Below are 7,782 nucleotides of genomic sequence, written 5' to 3' on the forward strand. Positions count from 1 at the left end.
TTCAATCGGTGATTATGATAAATCTTATTGAATTTCAATATTAAGTTACAAATTCATTAGTAATAGTGTTTTAAGTTTTCTAAATGATATAACTAATATATAAAATTAAACTATATAATTAATTAAAAAAATTATTTTTCTTAAAAGAACGCCTTTTTTTGTGTTTGGAGGTAATTGGAAAACGTTTCTCTGGCCATAAGAAGAAAACATAAATATATTTTAAATTATAGGATAACTTAGTTATTTATTGTATTTGCTTGCTATATCAGAATGTAATAAAGTTGAAATATGATCAGAAAGCATTAATTTTCTTGTAAATTGTTTTTTTATTTTTTATTTTTGTATGAAACTTGTATGTTTTATACGCGTGTTGGGATTTTGTGCAGTGGTTAGAAAAGGCAACATAGCGATGTTTGACTACGGAGATCAAGCACAAAACATGCAACACTATGGACAAGCCAGTCCTCCTGTGTACGACATGACCAGTATTCCAAACGACCTTCCTCTTTTTCTCAGCAATGGAGGGAAAGATACCCTGGCAGATGTAAACGACGTTGCCGTTTTGCTTGACAATCTCAAAGATCATGACAAGGACAAGCTTAGGGTGCTTTTCATACAAGACTATGCTCATGTTGATTTTGTCATGGGTGTCACTGCCAATCAAGTTGTTTATCAGCCCATGATGGACTTTTTCAAGCAATATAATTAATTAACATCCCATTTCTGCTTTTTTAAAACTTTTTTTCCTTAATTTTATTTCTGTTGGATGTAAAGAAAAAGAATTTATGGGTACTCATCAAGTTTGTAAAACTTATAGGAGCTTTCCTTCTTTGGGCAAATCTCTCCCTTTTCCTTTCTCTCCTCTTCATTTTATAGCCATAAAATTAGCATCTTAATGGTTTGAAACTTGGTTTTATACAATATTTTTTTAGTTTCTTTATCGCAAAACTAACTAATTAGTTTTGTTTTTATAATTAAATATTTTGATAATAAATTTTAAATTCTCTTTTGGAGCATGAGCAAGTGCTTGGTGCTTCAATTCCTAACTTTGTAGGTGGAGTGAATTAAAACATCTGCCATTTGCCATTCATATCTTGACAAAAAAGATTAATTAATCTCGAATAGAGAATATTTATATAAATTAAAAAATAAATGATATGGCATGCAAGGTATTGAAATGTTGTTATTATAATGCCTCAAGTGTTTAAGAGATTTGAAAAGAATTAAACTTGAGACGAAAAATCAGAATATAAAGCTGGTGAAATAAATACGGCAGTGAGAAATAGTAAGCTTTGAAAACCTAAATAGGGAAGTGAAAAATAGCAACGGAGGCTCAAGTGCGCAAAATAATTTTGCTAAGAACATTAGAACTAAGATAGCTCGAAGGAAGTTGCGGATGTTGAGATTTATCCCTAAAGAGAGTAGTTAATCATTATAACTATAGATCATTTCGACAAGTTACTGATTTTATTACTATTCAATATTCCAATAGATATATTTTAAGGTTTGATATGTACCATGAGCCTCACGCTTAGGTTCCTTGATTGCTTTTCACCACAATATTTTGTACTACCTCCAATCCTAATTATAAGAGTCAGTTGACTAATTTGGAAAGATTAAAAAGTAAGTTGATTAGTTATTTGTCCTAAATAGTGTTTGTTTTTTCTAAAATATCCTTATTAATCAAGTATATTAACTAGAACTGTAATTATTAGATGAATTATCTTGAAAAAATTGAGTAAATATGATAGACAAAGTAGATTGGGGTCTTATTTTAGGATCAAAATAAAAGTCAAACAGGGTTTTTATATTAAGTACCGGAGGTAGTATGTTTTTTTCCCTCCAAAGAAGGCAGAACCATACACTTGGTTTTTAAATTTTATACTCCAATTTAGTCTCTTAACTTAAAAGAAATATTTTTAGTTCTTTAACCTTAAAATTATTAATGTTAAATGATGATGTTTGATATCAAAAATTAAACTTAATATAGTAGTATTTGAGAATATTTTCTTAACAATCAAAATCTCAATTTTAACGTTTTTTTTCTGCCCCAGACAAATAATAGAAATCTAATGCTGAATTTTTTTAAACATCCATATAGCTGGAAGAAAGAGATTTACAGCAGAAATAAAGCTTAAACTCTCAGAAAATAAGCTGCTGGGAAGGAAAGAACTAAGCAAACACTCTAAGAAAATTCATGGACACATTACACTCTCTTGGCATAATGGAAAATGATGAAGAAAAATGAACTTCCTCTACCCCCAACTTGGTATTCGAGAGGCCAGGGCTTCCCAACTAAACCACAATCTTCTTTAACCCACGATAAGCCCCTCTAACAAAGTATATACATCATTGAGATTCTCTCTTCCCCTCTCTCTTGCAGAAGCCCAACACACTTCTCACTTAGGCTAGGCCCATTAAATGTGGACCTATTAGTCATGGGTCCATCAATAATTTTTAAAGTTAAAGGATAAAATTAAAAACTTTGTATAAAATTAAAAGACTAAAAAATATATATACTTTAGCCTTTAAAAAATAATGTTAGACATGATGCTTTCAAACCATCACGTATTCTTCATAGAGAATAAATGACGAGCCTATATGTGACTGTCATCAATAATCATGTACACGTAAAATTAATTGACACATATTGACAATTTTGTAGTAGTGTCAATTGGTTTTCACTTTAGTGTTTTCTATGCTTTTTTTTAAAGAATAATGTTAGACATGGTATCCATATGTTTCTAAGTGCCACTACTCAAGTTCATTAAACTGAAAAGAAAGAAACAAATGGGGAACTCAAAATTCATAGCCAGACTCACCCCTTCTGCGGTAATATTTACACAAGAATGCATACAAAACCCAGCTTACCGCACTTAAGGTGGCCAATAGCAAATAGTAATTGTCTAGGCTTGCCTCGTTCATATCATCAGAGAACCAACTTGAGTTTTCCTTTTGAGCTTGTCAATACTTCCACCACACTAATGAGTAAAGCACTGACAAAGCTTCCCACCCCAAACACATTTGTATATAATGCAATCCCCAACATTTTTATTCTCTGGAACTTCACTGTAAAAAAACTCTTGCGTTGCCACCACAGTAAAAATGTCTGAGATTCCCAGCAAAACATACTGTGGTATCAACCAGAATATGCTCAAATTCACAATTTCTAACTTTGATCCTGCTTCTCTCATTTCCCTTCCAATCTTTAGCCTTTTCGCTTCTACCGTAGCTGCAATCACCATGGCTACCACTAAGAGAGCCATTCCAATTCCCATTCTTTGAGTTACACTTGTCCCTTTGTCCTGATGAGTGATTAACTGAGACATTGGTATGAAGATTTTGCCATATAGTGGCATTAGCAGTATTATGGATAGTGTAATGGCACTTTGCAGTGTGGCTGGAGGGATCTTGAAATTTTTGATGATGTTTCTCTTCATTGTCATTCCTTGTTTTGTGAAAAAAGTCGGAGGTTGTTGGAATATTACTGCAAACACAAGAAGCATTGTCCATATAGGGATTAGCCTTAGCACAACAACCTTGGAGTTTGCTACCATAACTGTGCTGCTTTTAGAATTCTCATTCAACTCCTTTAGGTTTTCCATGTTATCATGACATAGAGGTTTTTCTTGAAGCCTATTTCACCCAAAAGAAAAAAAACAGAACCCTTTAATTTAACAGTAAACTAACTGTATGCGAACAAAATTTTTTAAAGGAGAAAAGGTAACTTACTTACTCCATCTCCTTTACTTCTGGCTCCTCTTTTGGCAGAGAAATCTTAGAACGGAAACACTTCAATGCATAAGCTTTGATAGATTGAACTATGTTGTTAAAGGGCTTCTTTGTCTTATTTACTATCTTTATATACATATATGGGGCTTCCACATAAGAACACCAACATAGACACGGCCATTGACATTGCAGGAATTAGACTTCCACTGCAAACGCCAAAATACCAACCCTGAAAGAACACAGTCTTCTTATTGGGCTTGTTATCTTCTTTGCTATGAGGCAATTCTTCATCTTCTTCAAGTTGATCTGCTCCAAAGGCTTGTAAAGATGGGTTGTGCCCACCTTGGCCTAGTGAGATCAGACAAAGAGATGAAGAGAGAAATGAAGAAGACAGTTTTTTTGCTTCCCGCAGACCTTGACCTTACCACTGTTGTGGATGCCAATGCCGTAAGTCCCTGACCAGAGCAAATAAACAAACACAGCCGCAAGCACACAATTATTTCACCATATCTAGAGAAGACAAATCCAAAGTCAACAGAAAAAAATATATTTTAGGAAATTGCTTCTTGAAGAGGTTGAGGAAGTTGTCAGACCAAAAAGAACCTATTAGTACTTGATTTTTTCAACGTTTCCTTGAACAGTTTTAATTCATGATAATTGGTTTTACTTCTGTTTGATGTCGTTTTTGTTATGCTGTTGTGCCAGAAAATCTGCAAACAAGTTTGCTTCATTATATGATTAATTTATATTATGGGAAAAAGGGACATCAATAAGTGTAAATGAAACAGTAGAAAGAAACCACTGATTAAAATCATTGAAAATTTTAAGAAAAATGGGTCACAAAATGGACTGAGATTAATGACATGGCAACAAGCTTAATTAAGAAGGGGCATCTTGAATCGTTCTAAACGTCCAATACCGCTTTTATGTAACTTTTTGGCAGCTAAAAACCCTATAATCAGTCCACTAACTCAATAAATGGACAAGAGGAGAGACTAATTGTGACTCTATGACTCATAGTTCCATTAACTCAACACATCCCCTTTCAAAAAAAACTATTACATCTAGTCCTTAATATAAAAGCTAGATAACTAATCTGAAGAATTAAAAAAGGTAGTTAAGTTAGTTATTTGTAACAAATATGCATGTTTTCTTTTCTAAACTATCCTATTTAATCATGTGTGTTGGCATTATCCCTCTATGAGAACCCTTTACAATCAATAGGGATATTTTAGAAGAAAAATTATAAATTTGGAAGATAATATGGATTGCGGTAGGCCTTAAATTTAGGACCAAATTCAATCCTCTAGCTAACTATTATATTAAATACCAGAGATAGTATTAGGAAGCCCATGAGCGGTTAAAAAAGGAGATAAGAGAATGAAGTGTGATGACAAGAAAATGAACTAGAATTGTGAAGGGTGACTCACAACAAGATAGATGAAAGAGGAGGCCGTGATGGTGGAATAATTGGGATAATAAGCATCAGCAATAGGTACCACAAACATTGGCATTATGGAGGTGAGGCCACACCAAGTGTTCACCATCTTCACAGCAGATGAGTTGCTCAGTTTCATAACATCTGTCAAATATGTCACTAAATTGGATGCCACCCTTTGAAGGCAAACCTCTCTATCCCAGCAATGGCTGAATTTCGCATAAAAAGAACAACCTTCTACTCAATTACAATACATCAACGAGATAATAATAAGGTCCTATTTGGTAAGAAGCATTGAGAATTATAGGTAAAAATCGTGATTGGGATTCGGATTGGAATTGAAAAAACACATTAAAAGAGTATTTAATTTCATGATTACTTGCTACTTGGGATTGAGCAAACTCATATAAGTGGGATTGAGGAATACCACTTGGACAATACTACTTCCTTTTGTGGTATTACTCAATCCCACCTACATGGATTTGCCCAAGTAGCAAGTAATCGCTTATATTAAACATTCTTTTAATAGGGTTTCTCAATTCCAATCTCAATCCGAACCCTTACCTCTCATTTTCAATGCTTGGTATCAAACAAGACCATAGATTATAATTGATGGAAATATGGATATAGATTTATACCTGTGAGGAGGATACAAGACGTGTTGAGCTCTGGGTTGTGTGTCCGCTTGCCATGGGAAACAAGACGAGTAACTAGAGAATGAGTCTCCGAGGCCCTTATCAAAACAAGAAGGCTACGTACAGTATAAAATGGGTTATGTTCCTGCATGCGTAGCTAATTAGTACTAACTACATATGTGTTTAGAGAGATTTATATAGGTGGAATGATAGGTGGGTTGTCTTCTGATTCCTTAGCCTTAATGCGATACTAGATTGCCACTAGGCAGGCACTCTCAAGAGCGCCAGCTCCCTGCCTTGTATAGTATATAATCATGGAGCAATAAAGTAATTCATTTCTTAAGTCAGCCATAAACCCAAAACCACATCCTACTCAGGATTTATCATCAACACAAAGGGAAATTGAAACTGAAATTGCCCAGAAAGAGAAGCTTTTAAAGCACAAAAGGGCAAGAACATGCAATAAACACACATTCACAAGTAGGCATTCGACGTGCAAAATCTGAAGTTAAATGAAACAGTGATTATTAGGAATATCCAAGTGTGTGTTGACGTTAATTTGCCAAACATCTTTCATGATGATCACACCACTTTTACGATGTACTTTGCTTATGTGTTCATATATCATTGGCTTTCTGATGGGGTGCCATGCTTTGACGGCTCATCACTATGTCTTCTGGTTGTTCAAATTCCTCACTTCACATATAAAAAAGAAGCACAAAGATACCATGAGTGGTACTCTCTTTCCCTTTTCAAGTAACACTACAACAAAATGTGTTATTTACCTCCCTCATTTATGTCTGTTTTCAAAAACAGAAGAGACTTCATGTCTGTTTTAAACAAAACAGACATTAATTCACGTCTGTTTATTCAAAACAGACGTTACTTCACGTCTGTTTAGCAGAAACAGACGTTACTTCATGTCTATTTTCAAGTAAACAAACGTGAAGTGGCTTCATTTTTAAAAAAAATTTGCCCGCAGCTCACATCAGTAGTTCATATCAGATCTGCATGTACTGCGAAGAACCTCCAGCTCGCAGCTATCTCGCGCGCAACTTTGATTTTTCAGTCTCTCCCTCTCATTTTCCTCTTCTCCGTGCAGTAGCCGTGAGCTACTCAAAGATTTTTCGGTCTCTCCTTCTGATTTCAGCTCTTCAAGGTCGTAGCCCTCCCTCCATTGCATCACGCGTTCTGCAGTAGCCGTGTTGCAGCAGCTCGCCGTTGAAGCCGTGAAGCTCACATGCACAGCAGCTCACCGTCGTCGTCCTCTCTGTAGGCTGTTGATTCGAAGGCACGCCAGAACAGTGAAGGTAAGTTCATTCAACCATTGCATTGTGGGTTTAGTGTGTTGTACGTGGGTTTGAGTAGCTTGAGGAGTTTTGAATTGGTTTCTGAGGTTGCTGTTTAAATTTTTACTGAAGAATTGTGTTTAGATAGTTTTAAATTTGTATATATTGATTGGGTAGAAATTTTAAAGATTTCAAGCCTTGTTAATCTTGTTAGAAAAATAATGCATACAAGGTGTTTGTCAAAATGCCTAAGAGGGATTGCATTAGATAGTTTTCTATATGTATTGAATTTAGATTAAGGATTGGGTATACATTAAATTAGTAATGAAAAAATTGCATTTAGATAAGTTAAAATTTGTTTACATTGATTGGGTAATAGATTTGAAGTTTGAAATCATTATTAACTAACTTGTTTGAAAATTAATATATAAAAAGTGTTTGTCAAAATGTCTAAAAGAAAATTTTCCTACATGTTTTGAATTAGATGTTGATTACATTCAAGAGGAAGCTTTAAAAATTGGATGTTTATTAATTGGCTAATGGATTTGAAGATTAAAAAGATTGTTATGCATTAATTAGTTGTCAATGAAAAGCTTTGTTCTCATAATGTTTGGATTTTTGTTATGTAATATGTAAAATCTCCACAACTTGTAAAAGTAATTTTTATGTCTTTTTAAATTTTAGGAAT

General features: G+C 34.1%; 1 pseudogene; it reads right to left on the minus strand.

Moving 5' to 3' along the window:
• Window positions 1-2,799: 2,799 nt before the first annotated feature.
• On the minus strand, window positions 2,800-6,988 carry LOC114722745 (protein NRT1/ PTR FAMILY 5.9-like; annotated as a pseudogene).
• Between the last annotated feature and the right edge of the window lie 794 nt (window positions 6,989-7,782).

This window comes from Neltuma alba, unplaced genomic scaffold, assembly GCF_004799145.2.
Source record: "Neltuma alba isolate B1F8T4 unplaced genomic scaffold, ASM479914v2 tig00012111_pilon, whole genome shotgun sequence".
Lineage (NCBI taxonomy): Eukaryota > Viridiplantae > Streptophyta > Magnoliopsida > Fabales > Fabaceae > Neltuma > Neltuma alba.